This window comes from Ambystoma mexicanum, chromosome 2q, assembly GCF_040938575.1.
Source record: "Ambystoma mexicanum isolate Mex_15411 chromosome 2q, UKY_AmexF1_1, whole genome shotgun sequence".
Classification (NCBI taxonomy): Eukaryota; Metazoa; Chordata; class Amphibia; order Caudata; family Ambystomatidae; genus Ambystoma; species Ambystoma mexicanum.
Window position 1 is genome coordinate 792,481,402 of NC_090924.1, and position 19,517 is coordinate 792,500,918.

Consider the following 19,517-nt stretch of genomic DNA (forward strand, 5'->3'; position numbering starts at 1 on the left):
CCGAGGATAGTTCCACAGCAGCAGGACCTTCTACTAGACCCAATCGGGAGAATTCACCCCCTAGTATCGACAGGCACCCTGCGATTGATAGTTTGCAAGGTTTCATGAGAAAGTGGGAATTGCCAGGCATTTCGCGACTCGCTGCAAACTGTATCAGAGATTCATGGGCGCCTTCCACCGTCAGGAGCTATAACACGGCATGGAAGAGTTGGGCTTACTGGTGCACAGAGCATGGTTTGGATCCCGTTTCTGCCCCTGTAGTACAATTATTGAACTTCCTAGCAATGAAATTCCAAGAAGGTAGTGCCTTCAGAACGATAGGTGTACTGCGGTCCGCGATCTCTGCAGGTCATGACATGGTAGATAGTAAAGCTATAGGAGAACATCCGTCAGTCTTGCGTCTTTTGAGAGGAATGAAATTAAGAAAGCCCCCAGAACCTAAGTATACGACATTATGGGATGTCAGGGATGTTTTTCAGTTGTTTCTAGCATGGCCAGACAATAAAGATCTATCTCGATCGCAACTCTCTGGCAAGCTGGCAATGTTGTTGTGTCTCACAGCATGCCGAAGAGTTTCCGATGTAAAAGCGGTAGAGATAAACAGGAAGATATTCTATCCAGAGGGAGTAGCATTTTCAATAGCTAAAAGAACAAAAACAGACACTTGAGTGATTTCATACCCCTATTTTACAGAAAATAAGAAACTGTGCGTAGCCCAATGTATTAAAGATTATGAAACAGCCACAGTACTGCTGAGACCGCGAGGCGTAACGCAGCTGCTAATAGCGCGTAGAAAACCTTTTCATGCAGTAGCAACAGCGACAATTGCGAGATGGGTACGTGAGATAATGCAATGGGCAGGCATAGACTTGTCACAGTTTGGGGCGCATTCAGCTAGAGGGGCGATGGCATCTAGAGCATTTGCAGCGGGAGTGCCACTCCAAGATATAATGAAAGCTGCCGACTGGTCCTCCGAGTCTATCTTTAAGACCTTTTATTTCAAGCCAGTGTCAGATTTGGCAAATAGAGTGGTGGCTAGCTTTGAAGAAGCATAATGCAAGCCTCCTGTCTGGTCATAGAATAAAGATTGCCAACGCCGACAGCTCAGGAAATCTTCATTCTATTAAAGACAAGGAGGCAAGCATTATATCCCACCCGGAAAGACTTGAAAGTTGATGTTATAATGTTGATATCGCATGTTCAACTTTGTCTTATCACCCGCCCTTAAAAAGAATATGTTTCTGTTTTTCTAGGAGATGATCAGAAAGCAACATGATCTCAATCACGGGACCGGTGAAGTGCTCTATGTCGTCTGAGAAGCAGCAGCGTTTGGTTCCAAGAACACTGTTTCAATTATAAGTTGGAAGTTGGTTGTTGACAGGTCAGAACAGAGTTGGATTTGATTCAGAGGATTTTCAAGGCAAGAAAGAAAGAGGAAAGGACATGGGACAGTAGGGTTTTTATAGGATGACCCATGATGGGTCAATTGGAGCATGGGATAGGGTCAGGACTACGGCACTCCCGGAGGTGTATGGGAGTTTGAGTTTGAGAGTTTTTCGAGATGTAAGGCTCTGGTTTGAAACTTTTAAACTGTGGATTGGCTATTTTATTTTTTGTAAAAAATTTTTTTTAAAAAGCACAAAAATAGATGTTTAAAAGTATAAGTTGAAAAGCTGTTGTGGCAGTATTAAAGAAAGATAAAGCATAATGCTTGCCTCCTTGTCTTTAATAGAATGAAGACTTCCTCAGCATTGGCAATCTTTATTATCTTGTGTTTAAAAATATATATATTATTGCATATCGTTTAATACAAACCTTTCATAATTTAATGAATAACACTAATCATAATGCATTTCAGATCAAGAGAAAAATGTGCAGAGTAAAAACAATTTTCACTTAAAAACATCATCTAAAAATGTAACAGTGGCTAAAACCATAGACAATTTCTACACAAATTAAAATAGAAGGCAGAGAAGGCCGCAGAGGCGGCAGAGGAGGCCTAGGATGCGTCCTCCTCCTCTTAAGTGGTGGGCTCTCCGAAGGTCTTGGCTCCGGTTCCCCCGTCGGGTCTGGCTCAGGTACCTCCGTCGGGGGAAGGTGCAACCTAGTCCTCATCTCCGAGCATAAGGACTGGATGGCTGACAAAATGGCCGCCGAGGTGTCCTGCGGCGCCGGAAACGACGGGAGCGAGGGCTCTTGAGGAGCCTCGTCTGCGTCACCGTCGCCCTCGTCGGGATCCCTCCGATGGGCTGGGCCTCCTCCACGACTTGGATGAGCTCCTCTTCAGAGGTCGTGTCCGTATCCACGACGGCCACCAACCCCTCCCCCAACCTTTCCAACGAGGACTTCGTGGGGGTCTTCTCGATGGGCCTGAAAGAAGACTCCCTCTGTGGTGGCAGGGAGACTCTGGTACCTGAGGGCGCCTCCACTGGTGTAGCCTCCACAGGCTGAGCCAGGGCCACGGCAACATCCTCAATCGAGGTCTTAGCAGGGTGAATTAAGGCCAACGTCACCTTCTGTACGCCTGGGGCCTTCACCTTGGGGGGAGGGTCCAAACCTCGCTCCCCCTCTGCCGGAATCTTCGAGATCGACCGGGGCCTTTCCAGAAGCTTCGCCGGGTTCTCGGACTTCCTCTTACCCGAGCCAGAGCGTTGGCTCGTGGTTGATGGCGCCAGGGAGGATGCGCCCTGCCTGGCAGCCAAGGAGCCTGACCGTTCGGTGCTCCCGGTGCCCGCGGACTCGCAGTGCTTAGCCTTTTGTTGGGCCCCCGTCGCCGGAGCACCCTCACAGGACTTAGAAGACCGCTCTGACTTCTTTTTCTTCTTCTCGCCTGGCGGGCTCTTACCTTCCAACCAGTTGGCGAGACGGAGGTGGCGATCCTTCATGGTCCGCTCCGACATGTTCCCACAAAACGCACCGTCCTTTTCCTTGTGCGTCTTGTCCTCATGGAGACAGTAGAGGCATAACGAATGCTCGTCCTCCTTGAAAACGTTCTGAAGCTGGCATCCAGGGCAGGTCCTGAACAGCTTCCCGGGCGTCAAGCTCCCTTTCTCCTGGGCCATGTCCGGGGTAGGCCTCGGAACTTCTGGAATCCTCCAAAAGCATAAATCGACGAAATCTTCACCCTTGAGGGGCGTGGAAACTCCAAAACGGATCCCCGTTGATCGGAAGTAGAAACGGTGGAGCTTGAGGCTCTATTTAACGGAAAAAATGAGAAAATCTCCTGAAAAAAGCGCGAAAATGCAGCAAAAGCTCGAGAGCTACAGCAAGAGGACTCCCAACACTTGAACGTGCAGTAAAAATCTGAGGATGGCTGCCAGAGGCGGGGCTTAGGGAGAGGGCAGTCATTGGCTGGGGGCAGTATGACCCAGACACCAGTGATTAGTTACTACTGAGAAAGACAGATCAGAAACAAAACCGATACTGATTTTTTTTCTATACAGAGGATTCCCGGCCTGACGACGGGGAATATTCATGAGCATGTGAATCCATGCCAGACCCCATGCTGGAGAAAGTGTCCTTTTAGCTGTTAAGGATGTGCAAAATAACAATAGGTGCTACAAGTTTTCATTATACACTTTCGATACAAGGATAAGACAACCAGCAGACTAACCCATACAATATCCGACCTAATTCAGACCCAATTCAAATCTGATCAGTTGCATCTGTGTTCGCTTTGGAAGGCATAGTATCTTTTCCCCAAAAATACCCTCCAATGGCGACCATATTTTGGTAAGAGAAATAAAAAACGTCTTGAGCACCATATGTCATAATAGCAGCAGCCTTTAACGTCTACAATGGTACTATTGGCAATAATGAAAAGAGTCCATAATGTTTAAAAATATTCATTCCCTGAGATGTCAAATTTCTAATTTTTGCTTACAGTATCCTTATACTTGGGGCATCAGTTATGCTGGAGTTAAAACACATACTCTGTTACGAAAAAGATTTCCACAGCACACAAACTATATTTGGTAACATTGGAAATATATTAGTGACAAATACAATGCAATTAGTAAAGGTTCCTGGTTTATAAACCACTTCAAGTTATTGCTGCGCTTAACATAACCCGATTGTAATATCAATACCTTTGATTTAGTAACATTTATCATTAAACCATTCAATTGGACATTAAGATTGAAGCTTAGCCAATTGCAGCTCTAAGCCTATAGGAGTTTGGTAAATTAGAACCAAATCATCAGCGTCCAGCAGCCATTGGTTTCCCATTAAGACGCAGTGGAAAATCAGTACACAAGCATTTGACAGATTCAAAGTCTCTGCCAAGCCGGATATAAATAACTTAAACAAGGGAGGTGCCACGGAGCACCCCCGTTTCAGACCACTCCAAGGTCTCAATCTTTTTTGATAATATACGTGCAAGTTTCAAACGTTCAAACGGACAGAGGTAAAATCATAAAAGGCCTTGACAGCTTCTAATAACTCACATGATTCATCTTGTTCAATAATAAGTTCCTATCTACACTGTCAAAGGCTTGTGCCAAATCGATGAAGGCTAAATACTTTTGTCTTCAAGCGGCGTATTCTACTTTAAAAAAAATACTCAGAGTAAAATAATTTACACTGGTTCCTGTCTATTAGTTTTGTCAATCCAATTTACTTACTAGATTATTAAGAAGCAAAGATGCAAACAGTTTTCCAGCCAGAAGGGCAATCAGGCGGTAGTTCTAAGGATATGCCCTAGTGCCCTTCTTGAATATAGGAATTATAACTGCAGCCTTCGAGGAATCTGGCACCTCTTAACACCTGGTCATACAATAACCAAAGAAACCATGCCCATAATTCTGGGTCTTTTTTTAAGATGGCGCTTAATAACCCATTGGTCCCTGCAGCCCTCGAACCACTGGATGTTTCATCAAGCCAATAATATCTTTTTCAAATAGAAAGTTCCAATCCTTACATTTACTTTCCGCAACCCTTTCTTTTCTACTTTCCGTACATGCAAATATTCTTCTGAACTGTTCAATCCAAAATTCCTCAGAAACAGCATTAATCTGCAATGCTGCCTAAGGTGAATCCTTCTCATTAATCAATTGCCACATCTCCCCTGTTCTTTAACATATGGCATTTCTTTTCAGAAGAATCAGTTTATTAGTTTCAATGAAGCAAGAAACAGTATAGTATAAAGCATTAACCGACTTCCATAACTTCAAAAATGTATACCTATCCCCCTTCAATAACCCCCAAATGTATACCTATCCCCCTTCAATAACCCACTCCGGAATATCCGGTTGCCTCAATATCGTGGGCCAACAAACCCGAGGCTACAGTTCCAAAGGCTTCAGGCGTGGAGGGCAACACCTAACTAAGTCTTCTTTAAGAAACGAAATCAACTCCTTCCAGTGGTTGGCAAATCTGGGCATCGCATTGAGCATCATGGCATATGATGCTCATTCTAGAGCTAATAGGTCAAATACCTTCGTATACCGGTCTTGGAGGGGCATTGATCAATACCCGTTTCCAGTTTGTGCAATAAGGATCATAGTTGAAAGTGTAAGTATTATGCAGGCTTTCTTTGTGGTCTAGACATATACCCGGGGCCCCCTGATCTAGATCCAATGAAATATCCTCTGGGGATACCCTTGCCACTTCGCAGAGGGCCTGAACCCGAGCCTTTTGGACCCCCTGCTCCCAAAAAGGACTCCAACTTGGGACATCGCCACTGAATGTGGGACCAAGAGCCACTTCCCCTCACATCCCCTCCAGAGGATTTCGGAAAAATCTCGGAGCCTGCCCGGAGCATAGTGCCATCAAAATAGCATTTTGTACCAAATCTCATGCAGCTGTGGGGATTTAACCATCTTGGGGATGAGCCTCCACAAACGCTGCCCACCTGTCCCTGGACATTCCCCTCCTGAGAGTTTTCTCTTATTGACCCATATATGCCCACTCCCACCTCGGGACTGACTCGACCAGTATCCTGTATAGGCCCGAGATAAGGCCTCTGGAACCATCTTTTGAAGGGGGTGAACTAGAACATCGCTGCCTCCTTAACCTCCGGATTTGATAGCCAATGTCTAATTTTAAAGTACTTTAACCTCCCTTTCATCCACCCTGAAGGTTAGTTTGCAGCCCACAAAAGAACAAATTACTGTACCCTGAAATGGGTCTCTGAGCCGGAGGTACTGCCCTCCCCCACACTCACCACATGTGGAATGCCCTCAGTTTTCTCTCTGGTGAGGCACTCGGATTATAAAAAAATGGGGGTAAAAGGGGACAGGACCCCCAGGTGTTCCCTTGGATCAAGATCAACTCGCAACTCTGGCCGATTATAGGCTCCAGTTAAGAGATCTTCTCTTGCACAAAACGGAACGAAGTCTCCAACTGGTCAAGCAAAGATATTATGAGAAGGGGGATAAAGCGGATAGGATCCTGGCCTGGAAATTGAGGGAAGTACAGAGAGAGAGAATGGTAAAGGCAGTGAGGAATGAGGAGGGGACCATGGGCCACGACACTCCCCACATAGGGGAGGCCTTCCGCAGATATTATGAAAAACTGTACTCATCGGAATACGATGGGCGGGACGAGGAGATAGAAAGGTTCCTAAACTCGATACAAATGCCGGACCTGACTGGGGAGATGGCTGCGGGGCTAGAGGGCCGGGTGACTGAGGACGAGGTGGAACAAGCAATTAGCGGAATGAAGGTGGGCACCTCCCCGGTAGAGGACGGCTTCACAGTGTATTTTTATAAAAGGTTTCGCTCCACCCTTGCTCCCCACTTAGTGAAGGTCTTCAATGCGGTACTAGAGGGGGGGGGACCCTCCCGGACTCCATGATGGAGGCCATAATTGTTGTGTTGCCCAAGGAAGGTAAGGACCCCACGGAGTGCTCCTCCTACCGCCCGATATCCCTGCTAAACATCGATGTTAAGGTTCTTGCCAAGGTAATTGGGAGGCGGATGGAGAAGATACTACCGAAACTGATCCACGGGGACCAGGTAGGGTTTATAAGGGGTAGGCAGGGCTCGGATAACATCCGCAAAACCATAGACTTGATCCACCACGCCCAGGAGTCGGACCTCGACGCGAGTGTCCTCTCCTTGGACTCGGAAAAGGCATTCGATAGGGTCGAATGCAGGTATATGGAACTCCTCCTCCAGAAAATGGGTTTTGGCGCACACATCAGGGGATGGGTGGCAGCACTATACAGAGCTCCGAAAGCAAGGGTACAAGTAAACGGCAGGTTGTCGGATCCCTTCCCCCTTTCACGGGGCACAAGACAGGGATGCCCACTGTCCCCCCTGATATATGTCCTTACAATGGAACCCCTGGCCATAGCAGTAAGAGCACACCCGACATCAAAGGGGTTAAGAGGGGCGAAGTGGAATTTAAACTTTCCCTGTTCGCGGATGACATCTTGGCTTACCTGGTGGACCTCAGCTCCTCCCTCCCCCCTTTCTGTCCCTAGTTGGCACGTTCGGGCACTTCTCGGGGCTGAAGATTAACGCTTCCAAATCTGTTCTACTCCCCATGCGAACGAGGGACCCGGGGGCCTGGACCCCTTGGATACACTTCATGGGATATCAGTGGGAAAGGTCTCCATCCGCTATCTGGGCGTCCTCCTTACTAGGGACCTATCTACACTGGCCCCAACCAACTGTGACCCCGTCTTGGCAGGCATTACCGCGGACCTCAGGAGGTGGGGTGCAATCATTTTGTCCTGGTATGGCCGCATGACGGCAGTGAAGATGAATGTGCTGCCGCGTCTGCTGTATCTCTTCACCTCCCCCCCAACCATCATCCCCGATCACACTTTTAGGACCCTACAGAATGCGGTCCGCGAGTTTATTTGGCAAGGCAGGACCCCGAGGACAGCGAGGGCCGTCCTGACCCTGCCGAGAGAAGAGGGTGGGTTTGGTTTGCCTGACTTCCAACTTGCGCGTCCTCCTGGAGCACATGAGGGAGGGGATGGGAACTTACTGGTCTTACCTAGAGGATATAGACGCTCACCCTCTCAAAGTTCGAGATCTTCTCTGGGCCCCACGCAGGTTTATCCCGAATAGGCTTAAATCCCACCCCACTCTGGGAGTTCTCTGGGCAGTCTGGAGGGAGGGCCCCCAGACAGCGCACCTAACGTCTTGGCCATCTCCGATGTCCTCACTCTGGGGACACCCCCTCAGATTGGGTAACAGGGGGTTCAGCAGGGCACAGATCTGGTCCGACTCGGGGCTGGAATGGGCGGGGCAGCTGTTCTGGGAGGGGGAATTCCTACCATACGAGGATTTGAGGGATGCCATCGGGCAAGGGTCCCTCTCCATATTTGAGTATCTTCGCTTAAAGGGCATCCTTTGCGATCAGTCATGGGGTGAGAACCTGAAGAGGCAGCTAACCCCCTTTGATAAATTACTTGACACAGCGACTTCTAGGAAGGGAGCTGTCTCCGGGATGTACAAAATCCTTAACACTGCAAACCTAGTGGAACGGCAGGGGTTCTGCACATTTTGGAATGACCTGGCAGGAGAAGTGATCTCGGAAGACGCCTGGTCGCGGATATTCAGAATAGCTTTCCACGGGATTCTATTCACAGCTGACATGGAACACAACTTCAAGATTTTGCAGGGGTGGCACAGAGACCCTGTGAAATTATCTAAGATGTTTGCGGGAGTGTCCCCGATGTGTCCGAGGGGATGTGGCCAGCCTGGCTCGAGAGGCCACATGTGGTGGCATTGCCCGAAAGTGCAGGCGTACTGGGAGAGGGTAAGGGGTTGGATGGCTGAGGTTACCGAGGAACTGCTTCCCCAGAACCCTCTGACGGTGCTGCTGGGCCTCCCCCCGGAGGCCGCGGAAGTCTAATGGTACCCCAGAATGTGGGAAACAATGCTGAGAGCGGGAAGGGTGGCACTGGCGCAGAAATGGAAAAGCCCGGAGACCCCCTGAAAGGAGGACTGGCTAAAGAAGTTAAAAAACATGTTCTTAATGGACAAGCTAACGGCGATGGTGAACAATGACTCTGGCTCATTCCTTGAAAACTGGTATGGGGTGCGGCAGTCCTGGGGTTGGGACGTGCACTGATGCCCGGTGGTGGCCCAGGCAGGGCCCAGGGGGACGAAACTGGGAGGTATCAAAGACATGGCGGGTGCCCACGGCCCGCGGGCAGGTGGTCGAATCACAGCCATAAAAGATTGTCGACGCTCACACTCATCACCAAGTACTGGACGCAAAAGAAAAGTCCAAGTCTTCCTATTTCATGGTACAAGTTTGACTGAAAAGGGGAGAGGGGTGGGGGGGCACGGGGGTGGGGGGAGGAAGGGAGGAAGGGAGGGAGGGGCGGGGTTTGTTGGGCCGGTCTTATGTACAGCTCCTGCACATGCAAGGTGCCCGTTATGTTTCAAAAATGCTAATAAAACCAAAGTTTAAAAAAAAAAAGGGGGACAGGAAGGAATTAATACCATATTTCCTGGACAGTCTGTCCCAGGTGTCAGCTATTAACTTTGTTATAGCGCTTAAGTACATGTGTCGGGGGTCTATCAGGACACAGGGGCCACAGCATGTCCGTCAGGTCATGTTTCACCACTGCACGGTCCATACCCACCCACAATTTTCCTTTCTGCCTTGTAATCCATTCCCTAATTATCCACATCTGCGCTGCCTCAAAGTACAGGTAAAGGTAAGGGAGTGCCATGCTTCCTAACCTTTGTGGGGGTGTTAAATGGGAATAGCCAATCATGGGTCTCTTTCCTGCCCAAATAAAGTAGACTTATTTTGCACAGTTTTCTAAAGGAACTCTGGAGAACTGATGCTGGAAGAGCCTTAAACAGGTAGAGAAGCTGGGGAAGGATAACCATTTTGACCGCAGGGAGTGTGGCTGGCGGCTATGTGGTGAGCTGCATCTTCTGAGAGTTCCAGCGAAGATTGGCAGTTAACGCACATCAAGTCTCTTCCTCTATACTTTTAAAACATCAATACCTTTGTCCGAGTGGCTGGGCTGTGCTCGGACAGCAGAAGCGCCCGCTAGAGATCCTGCATTACACTAAGTAGTGGCCCAACAAGAAGCACGCAACCTCGCCAAAATGGCACCTGCAGCATCAGTACAGTGAGAGCCGTGGGCTCAGGTGTTGTGGGCCAGAGAAGCTGTTTGCAGCAGCTGGTGATAGGTGGTCCCCTCCAGTGTGTCAGAAGACAGCTTGTGGTGTGCACGGGGCTTTGGGCGGCAGCAGTGTGGCTGTGAAGCACAGGCGGAGCAGCTGCACAGTGGAAGACGCAGCTTCCCGCTCTGTGTGCCGGAGCCGCTGTCCTCTTGCTGCAGCTGACGAGAGGGCCCACCTAGGGCACGCACGAGTCAAGGACATGGTTAGCCCCAGCGTTATGCAGATGGGTGTAGAAGCACAGAAGCAATCCCTGGAGGGGTGCCAGAACAGACGCAGAAGCTGCATGCCGAGGGAGATAAAAGCTGGTAGGCTACTGGTATGGCTGTGTAGAAGAGAAGAGGGCGATGGACAGCACCATACAAGATGATCAGGGGGTCACTAGGTACGGGCAAGGGCAGATCAGCACAGTTTTCTAACTACTACGAAACCCTGTTCTCATCTGGAACAGAGGCTTGCGGCTTCAATATTGGAGAGGGTCTGTCACATATAGCACTGCCTTGTCTTGAAGCAGAACAGGCGAGGAACCCTTCTCTTTCTCTGTAAGGAGAATGTGGTGGTGTTATTGTTGGGAAACTTAAAGCCCACCAACGATACAATTCTCCCAATACCAGCGAGCATGGCAAAAGGTCTTGTCCTGGAGATTTCCTCTATCATGACAGTTTAATACATCATTGTGAAGGCACGCCCCTGAACGCTCGCACCAGAAAAAAAACAACCTGGTAGGGAAAAAAGGCCCAAGTCGATCTTGTAAGAATAACCAGTTTAATCTCACACGCAGATGAGAGCAACAACAAAGAACTCTGGTGCTAAGAACGTTCTGCCAAAAAGAGGTACAAGCACAAACCTTTAAAGGTACACACCTTCATAGTGATGCAACAACATAAAGTAAACACCTGTACGGCTGATTGGATGGACCCTATACGAGTACTGCCATTATCGATATGGGATGGCTGTTTATTGGTCCCAGCCCGTCTGTCGGCCTTCCATCATGTGGGTGCTGCAGGGCTCATCTTCTCACACTGAAGGTCATAAAAATTATAAGTTACTCACGGTAGTGACCAACGGACTCTTAGTCCATAGTCCCCTTTCCGCCATTCTGCATGGCCTTCCCTTCCCAGGGACGGGAGACGGAACCTTTTTCACCAGAAAAACCTTCTTTCGCTTTAAATTAGGAGGCGCGGCCCAGGGAGCATGCGCTGCCCTAACGCCACCCTCCGGTGCCACACCTCAGTGCCCATTGACGTGTCGACAATAGATTTAACATTGCCTAATGACACGAGTATTGACACCAGTATTATTAGGGGGGAGGTTGGTGGGACGTATAGAGGAAAGGTGGAGGTTGGTGGGACTATGGACTAAAAGTACGTTAGTCACTACGGTGAGTAATTTATAATTACTCTTACGTCCCGTCCCCTTTCCTCCATACTGTACGGGCGATTACAACTGATTGTAGCCCCAGGGTGGAGAGGAGACCCTCCTTAAGCAAATAGGTTCCTGAGAACCGCCTGTCCAAATGCAGCACCGGATCTAGAGCCGGTATCCAAACAGTAATGCTTGCAGAAAGCCGAGGGAGAGGCCCAAGTGGCCGCCCTGCTTATGACTTGCCAAGGGACATGGTGCTGGAATGCGATGTCCGTTGCCTTGGCCCTAACTGCGTGGGCATGCATGTTGGCCAAGAGCGGCTTGTGCTGGTGTGCATACGCTTCTCTGATGGCAGAGACCATGCAGCAGGATATGGAAGCCTTAGAGGCCTGATAGCCTGGGCTCGAGCCGCCGAAAGTGACAAACAGGGCGAACGACTTGCGGAAGTCCTTGGTCCGGTCCAAGTAGAATTATAGGGCACGCCTGACATCCAGGCATTATCCTTGGGATCCGGAAAGAACGTAGGAAGCACTATTCCTCGTTCAAGTGAAATGCTGAAGGTACCTTGGCCAGAAATGCCGGGTGAGTCTGCATCACTACCTTGTCCCTATGGAAGGTGGTATATGGTTCAGAGGCGACCAGGGCCTGAATCTCGCTGACTCTGCGAGCCGAGCTAAGGCAGACTAGTAAAGCAGTCTTGATGGTGACCAGCCTAATATCCACGGATGCCATTCGCTCGAATGGCTTGTGCGCCAGGGCACCCAAGACTATTTTAAGGTCCCACACCAGGTGCAGTCTCTTCACGGGTGGTTAGAGCCTCACGAGACCAGTCAAATGTTTGATGATAGGGTTGGAGGAGGAAAAGCTGCCTTCCTCCGAGTTCCTGTAAGCCCCAATGGCAGCGAGGTATGGTGTCGACCTGTACGCCCGAATGAGTGAAGTGTGCCGAAAAGGAGAGCATGTGGGCCAAATTACAGGCCAAGGGGTCAATTCCCTTGGAGTCTGCCCAGTGGCAGAACCTGGTTGATTTGCTCTTGTACTGGGCCCCGGTAGCTTTGCTCCTGGCACCCTGTATGATTTCCAGTTTGGCCTGTGAGAGGCTAAGGTGCCGAAGCGTTACCTATTCAGGTACCACGCTGCAAGGGCTAGTTTCCCTGGTGCGGGTGGATAATCCTGCCCCCCTGATGTGCCAGAAGATGTGCTGGGCCCGTCGGAAGGAGTATCAGAGGTACTTCCAAGAGGCTGAGGAGCTCGGAAAACCATGATCTGGCCGGCCACCATGGAGCAATCAGAATGATGAGTTGGTGCGACTCTCTGATCTTGCAAATTACCCTGTGGATCAGGGGGTGGGTGGAAAGGTGTAGGCCTTCATGCCTGTCCACTGGAAATGAAATGCGTCACCCAGAGAGCTGGGGCCCTGACCCTGCCAGGATGCGAACTGGGGGCACTTCTTGTTGTGCCAGGTGACAAAGAGATCCACTAGGGGGTGACCAAAATCTCCTGAATAACAGGGTAGTTTAGCTGGCACTCGTAATTGTCCGCTCCCAGCCTGCTGAGCCTGTCTGCCTCCAGGTGGGATTCCCCCGGGAGGTGGACTACCGAGATGTAAATGTTGTTTTCAAAGGCCCATTCCCACATGCTGCTCGCCAGTCTACACAAAGGAGGGGATCTGGTGCCTCCCCGCTTGTTGACGTAGTACATGCTGGTCGAGTTGTCTGTCTGGATGAGGACAACCTTGCCCTTGAGAAGTGGCAGGAATGCTCCGAACGCTAGCCAGATGGCGTTCAGCTCCAACCAACTGATGTGGTATTCCTGCTCCTGTCGAGTCCAGGTGCCGTGGACCGAGAGATCGTCCAGGGTGTCTCCCCAGTCCTTGAGGGAGGAGTCTGTGGTGACGGTGGCCTGCGGAGAAGGCGGCCGGAAGAGCTTGCCAGTCCGTAGGTTGCAGTCCCTGGACCACTAAGTTAGGTCCGGGTGGAGAGATGGAGGAACAATGATCATTTCAGATTGAGAGCCCCACTCCCGATTCCATGAGGCCGCAAAATGTAGCTGCAGCCTTCTCATCCTTAGTCCCGTGTGCAGGACAACTAGTAGCACCGCCGCTAGAAGACCCAGAAGATGTTGATACCACCAAGCCGAGGTAACCTCTCTGCTGAGGAAGTGGACATGGCCCTCTTGATGGCCGAGATCTTGTCTGCCGACGGGAAGACCACCTCGGAGCATGTGCCCCAAATGAGTCCCAAGAACATCAGAGTCTGCGTAGGGAGCAGCTGTGACTTCTTGAGGTTGAGCGAGAAGCCCAGGTCGTGCAGTATGTTCATAAGGGCCTGGGAGGAGTGGTGGACCGTCTCCGGAGATGTAGACCTGACGAGCCAGTCGTTGAGGTATGGATAGATGTGGAGGCCCTGCTCTGAGGAGGGCTGCTACAGCGTTCATGAGTCTGGTAAAGACCCTGGGGGCCGAGTTGGGGCCAAACGGGCAGACCTTGCATTGGAAATAGTAGCCAATGATCCTGAACTGTAAGAAAGAACAATGGGGCTGCCAAATCGGGACGTGTAGGTACGCGTCCTTCAGGTCTTGAGAGCACATCCAGTCTCCCTTGTCCAATGTCTCCGCTATAAAAGCTGGCGTAACCATCTTGAATTTTTGCAAGGCTAAGGAGAGGTTGAAGGTGGAGAGGTCCAGCACAACTCTTAGGCCCGCCTGGTGGTTCTTCTGAATGGCAAAAATCCTGGAGTAGAAACGAAAGCCTCGCTGGGAGGCTGGAACTTCCTCCACTGCCTGGCTCTCTACGAGCGACCGGATCTCTGCCAAAAGAGTTGCTGTCCCAACATGCGGGAGTGGAGGAGGGAGGAGAGGCTGGGATGGGTACGGAGAAATTCTGGTGCCATAAATTTGCATGGAGAACAAGCTTGCCCCCCACCAGAGACACGAGGACCCAAAGGGGAGTGTCATGCTTTCTTTCCATCAGAGGCTGAGGCTGAGGAGGGGGACTGAAAAAGCCCTTAGCCCCCCACCCCCCACCCTTTTTATTGTTTGCACCGGCTCTGAGACGGCAAGCAGTCCGGCTGCCTGGATCTGCGTTCCTGGAAGCCGCAGAACCCTCCATATGTACAACCCTTCTCTGAGCGCTGCTGAGATTGGGTGCAAGATTTGGGCGTGGTCTTTGTAAGAATGGATAAAGACTTTGCCGTTTGCGAGCTGTTCTTCTTCTTGTACAACTCTTCATCCGTAGAGCAGTGGAAGAGGACCACCCGCCCCTCGAATGGTAGATCTAGAATGCGCTCCTGGACGTCCGGGTTAAATTTCATCACCCGGAGCCAGGCAATGCGCCTCATGTCCGTTGCAATGCAGATGGCTCAGCCCGAGTCATCGATATGCACCACTGTGAATTCCATGAGGTCGTGCGCCACGAGCTTGGCCTCCACTAGCCCCACCTTACAGCGTGATTGGCATTGCGAGTGGAGTTCCGGGAGGAAGTCCACAATTTCCCGCCATAACCGTTGGTTGGCGCCAGCCAGCATGGCATCTGCGTTGGCCTAGTTCAAGGAGGCGTAGAAGCAGATTGTCTTGCCGTAAGCCTCCAAGATCCTGTCCTCCTTGCCTAGCAGCGCCGCAGAGGAGGAGGCTGAGGAAGACTGAGGCTTGGAGTAAAGTGATGCTGCAGCGATCACCGAGGAGTGTGGCTGAGGATGGGTTGAGAGCAAGAGTGTGTCCCCTTCCATCTGCATGTACTTGACGTCCAGGCATCGGTTGACCGGCTGGACTGAGTGGGGCTTGAGCCAACCCTTCTTGGCCAGGGAGACTACATCGGTTTCCAGTGGAATCCCGTGTTGGCAGAGGGGCGTCTTGTGAGGACTTCAGCAAGACCCCCTCTGCCGGCTGTTCGACCTCGGACTGAGGGAGGTCTAGGTACTCCGCCAGGCCAGCAAGACGTTCATGGAAGGACCTGGCTGAGGATGGCGTGTCCAGATCTTCCTCCGCATCCGTGTCCTGCGGATCTGGAGGATCTTGTGGAGGAGGGGTAGATGGCGCCGTAGGCTGGGGTACAGGGACCACAGCCGGAGGATGAGGAGGCGGCGGAGGTTGCGGATTTGGCTGTGGAGCCGGAGGAGGCGGCTGCACCGGGGCCAGGGAGCCTGGTGGAGGCGTCTGTGGTGCCGCTAGCATAGCGGGGAGGACTTCCCTGACTGCGTCCTTGATAAGCCCCATCTGAGGCGACCTCATGAGGCTGAAGAATTTATCGAAGAGCACCTCCTCACTGGCTGAAGAGGTGGCAGGGGGTAGAGACAGGGTAGCGGGCGACTGCTGCAGCCGCTGCGTACCAGTCCGTATGGACTCATGGGAAAGCTGCCCTGCGCATATGAAGGGTAGACTGTAGGCCACGTACCTGGTTGCGACCAGTCCCACCTTGACACTCGTTCTTTGCTGAATTCGTGGAATGCCGTCTGACCGGTGTTCCTGTCTGGAGCAGCAGCCATTTTGCCGAGCTACCTGCCACCTGCCTGCCACGTGTTGCCCAGCCCGCTGGGTCCGGCCTCATCCAAGACTCTCGCGTGTGGATCACGAGACCTACCCTGCTCCTCGAGTCTTGGCCCACTAGGTGAGACACCCTCGACCCGGGGGTCAGTAGAGCTGTGCCCCCTCTGACGTATTGCCGGTATTAGGGTGTAGCCCTTCGGATGTATTGCCGGTGTCAGGGCGTAGTCCCTCAGCCATTGCAATGGTAAAAGGGTGTGGCCCCTTGGGTGTAGACCCGGTACAAGAACCTTCCGTTCCCTCGACACTGCGTCCGGGAGGATACGAGGACCCCTCGACATGAAGGTCGGTAGCTGACGCAGCCTTGGTGCATGTGCCGGTGGAAGGACCTGGCCGGTTCCTCCTGCGCGGGAGAGTCCCTGGGAAGGAGTCTCCCTTGTGGGGTGCGCTGGAAAATATCAGCCCTACCTTGGACCTGGAACGATGCTTCACGAAGTTCTTGAGATCCTTTGGAGGAGACCTCTGGAAGAGCTCCCTCCACTTGGCTAGTCTGTTCTTCGAGGACAGCGAGTCACACGCCGAATATGATTGCCAACCGTGGTCTGCGCTAAGGTAACTTAGGCAGACGGAGTAGGGGTCTGAAATTGGGACGAGCCTATTGCAGGATGGACACCTGCTGAACCCTGTAGAAGTCGACATGCGCCGGGGAGGAGCTTCACGCCTGAGGACCCAGTACCTGAAGATAGAAGAGACAAAAAAAGACAAAGAAGAAGTATCCACAAGTGGAATTACATGGCCGAGGCCAAACCCAGGAGCACTGGTGAATTCGGCCCGTTCCCGTCGACGCGGAAAAGGGGACTGGGATGTGGCGCCGGAGGGCAGAGTCATGGCAGCGCATGCTCCCTGGGCCACGCCCCACGCGCCACCAAAAATAAAGGGGAAGAAGGTTTTTCTGGTGAAAAAGGTTCTGACCCCGTCCCTTGGAAGGGACGCCCATACAGTATGGAGGAAAGGGGACGGGATGTAAGAGTACAAACTAATTATCCTCCCACTATACAGCTTGTTTTATACACACAGACGGTTACGAGGCACTCTAACCTTCACACACAGATTCACTCCCTCCACGCCATCCTGATCCAAGATCTCCACCCTCATTTTGAACTATAATGTATCCCTCCCTGCACCTCGCAATACAAATCACACAACTGTCGCTTCAACGATACACCCTTGTCGATCCTATTTGCACATTTTGGGACTTTTTACTTTGGGGTTGGTGGTCAAATGGCACCTAGTGTCATGGAATTCGGGAATCTTAGGGTTTATTCAGTTATATGGGCTATGATTCATGGTCACTCGGGAATAGGTCGAGCAATACTTTGGTCAAAGATAGATAACATGTACACCAGGCGCCGGCCTCTGATCACAGCCTTGTAGGGCACATTCCTCTTGGGTGAAAGACACATCATTGCAACACTTTCAAGAACAACGAATAAACAGTGGCTGATAGGGGTGCAAACTGTCCTCATGGGAGCTCGGGCATGACTGGAGACTTCTGTGGCCTCGTGAATTTGGACCTAGTGCATGTACTGTTGCATTTACAGTGCAAGCCTTCTCTTCTAACTATGATTATTAATAACTAAACAAAATAGCGATGCAGAAAATGACCAGGATGAACAAAATGATGGCCATTAACATCTTTTCGATTGCTCCTAGCCACGATGCGGCTCAGTTAAATGTCATTCAGCCAATCACTGTCCTGAATTCTTCCCTACTTCTTACCAACACCCAGGCCATCGACAGCTGCAATGATATGGGACAATGATACATTTTCCGCGTCTTTTGGAGGTACGAATGTACAACAGGAATCGCCACATTTTTGGCAAACCCCATCCTCCATTGCTGTCAACATGTCCAGAGCTTAGCGATTTTGCATTGTCAGAAGTCTGAACCCATTCCGTGTCGTTTGCGGGCTGGGCCAGTCCCCACCCCACTATTTACAGCCATTTGGCATTAGCTGCAGTCTTCACTCCTGGCAACAGTAAAGAGGCAAAAAAAGATTCTGCTGAACTGAAAAGCTTATATTCTTCTGGTATTTTAGCAAGCAATGTGGAAGAGTCTTTAGATATGCAATTCAATCTTTTCATCCTCTGTGGTTGAAACTGTCCTTTTCCTCGCCAGATGTGGGCCTCTTGTGTGGGTAGCTCTTATCTTTATTTTCCACTGTGGCGAAACTTGTTGGCCCCCTCTGCAGGCAGAAGTGCCCACTTCAGATGTTCTTCTACGATTAGTAATAACACTGAATGCAATGTGGCCAGCAAATAACAGCCGCTCCATGACGCTGGGAAGTGCAAGTAAGCTTGTCGGCCACAAATCCAGTAGTAATCCATCAGCGCTGCCGTCTGTTTCTTCATCTCTGTGATCAAGCGAGTTTTATTACAATGTTCATTTGTGCTGACAAAGACTGTACGTTTGAGCAGAAACAGTCTATATTCTTCTTCCTTGTGCACTTGCAACAGCTTTTCCATCATTGCAATCCGTTGCTATATGTTACCAGTCCTTCTGCCAAGCAAGGTAGTGTGCTGTCCTGCCAGTTATTATTGATATACTTCCAGAGAGAGAGAGAGAGAGAGAGAGAGAGAGAGAGAGAGAGAGAGAGAGAGAGAGAGAGAGAGAGAGAGAGAGAGAGAGAGAGAGAGAGAGAGAGAGAGAGAGAGAGAGAAAAAGTGCATAGCTAGCAGCTGAGCTTTGGACTGCCACCTGGGCATGCCACTGCACCCGTATCTCCTCTGGACAGGTCAGTGAGATAATCAGGGTACAGATATGGTACCCTTTGTTTTAAGACAACAGATGCCCCACTGTGCTCTCTGGAGGTGCCCTACGAACGTCAGAGAGGTGGACTCAGTAGTGCAATTCTTATGCTGAACCGAGGATTGTTCCACCAGCAGACAAAACTGCAAGCGTAGATATGCAGCAGTGGTCGAGTCGTTATATGCTCAGGATCTGTCCCCGTTGTCTGTGCAGCATTGGGCGAGTCTGCAATCATGATCCTGGGAGGTGCAATCTGTCAGTACACACATTTAATGGCCAGACAGTGTTGTGAAATATTCCCTGAATTCCTCTCCTAACATTGCTGCAGCTGTGTGTGCATCAGAAACCCTTCTCACAGGGGATATGGGGGTATGCATAAGCCAGCCAGTAACCACCTTGTGAGGTTACAGATGATCTTTACTTGGCTATGTGCGTAAATTAAAAATGGCCAGGGGAAGACAGCACACCCAGTTTTTCTTTAATGTGGTGCACAATTTAGATAACTTGCTCTTGAGGAGACCATTTATTCTCTCCACAAGGCCATTGGCCTATGGGTGATAAATTGAACACATCCGATGTTTCATGCCAAGAAGTGCTGTAACGTGTTGGAATAAAGCATTAAAAAAAGAAAATGTGCGCCACTGTCTGACCTTAAAACCTCATACACCCCAGCGTGGGAAAACCTCCGGCACTAGGAACCTTGCAGCACCCCTGGCATCCGGATGTGCACACAGCCCTGCTTCCACCCACCTTGAAAAAGGA

General features: G+C 50.6%; 1 protein-coding gene across 1 annotated transcript in view; it reads right to left on the bottom strand.

Moving 5' to 3' along the window:
* Positions 1-19,517, bottom strand: part of PITRM1 (pitrilysin metallopeptidase 1) — a 1,609,076-nt gene that overhangs the window by 895,026 nt on the left and 694,533 nt on the right. The window lies entirely within an intron of this gene.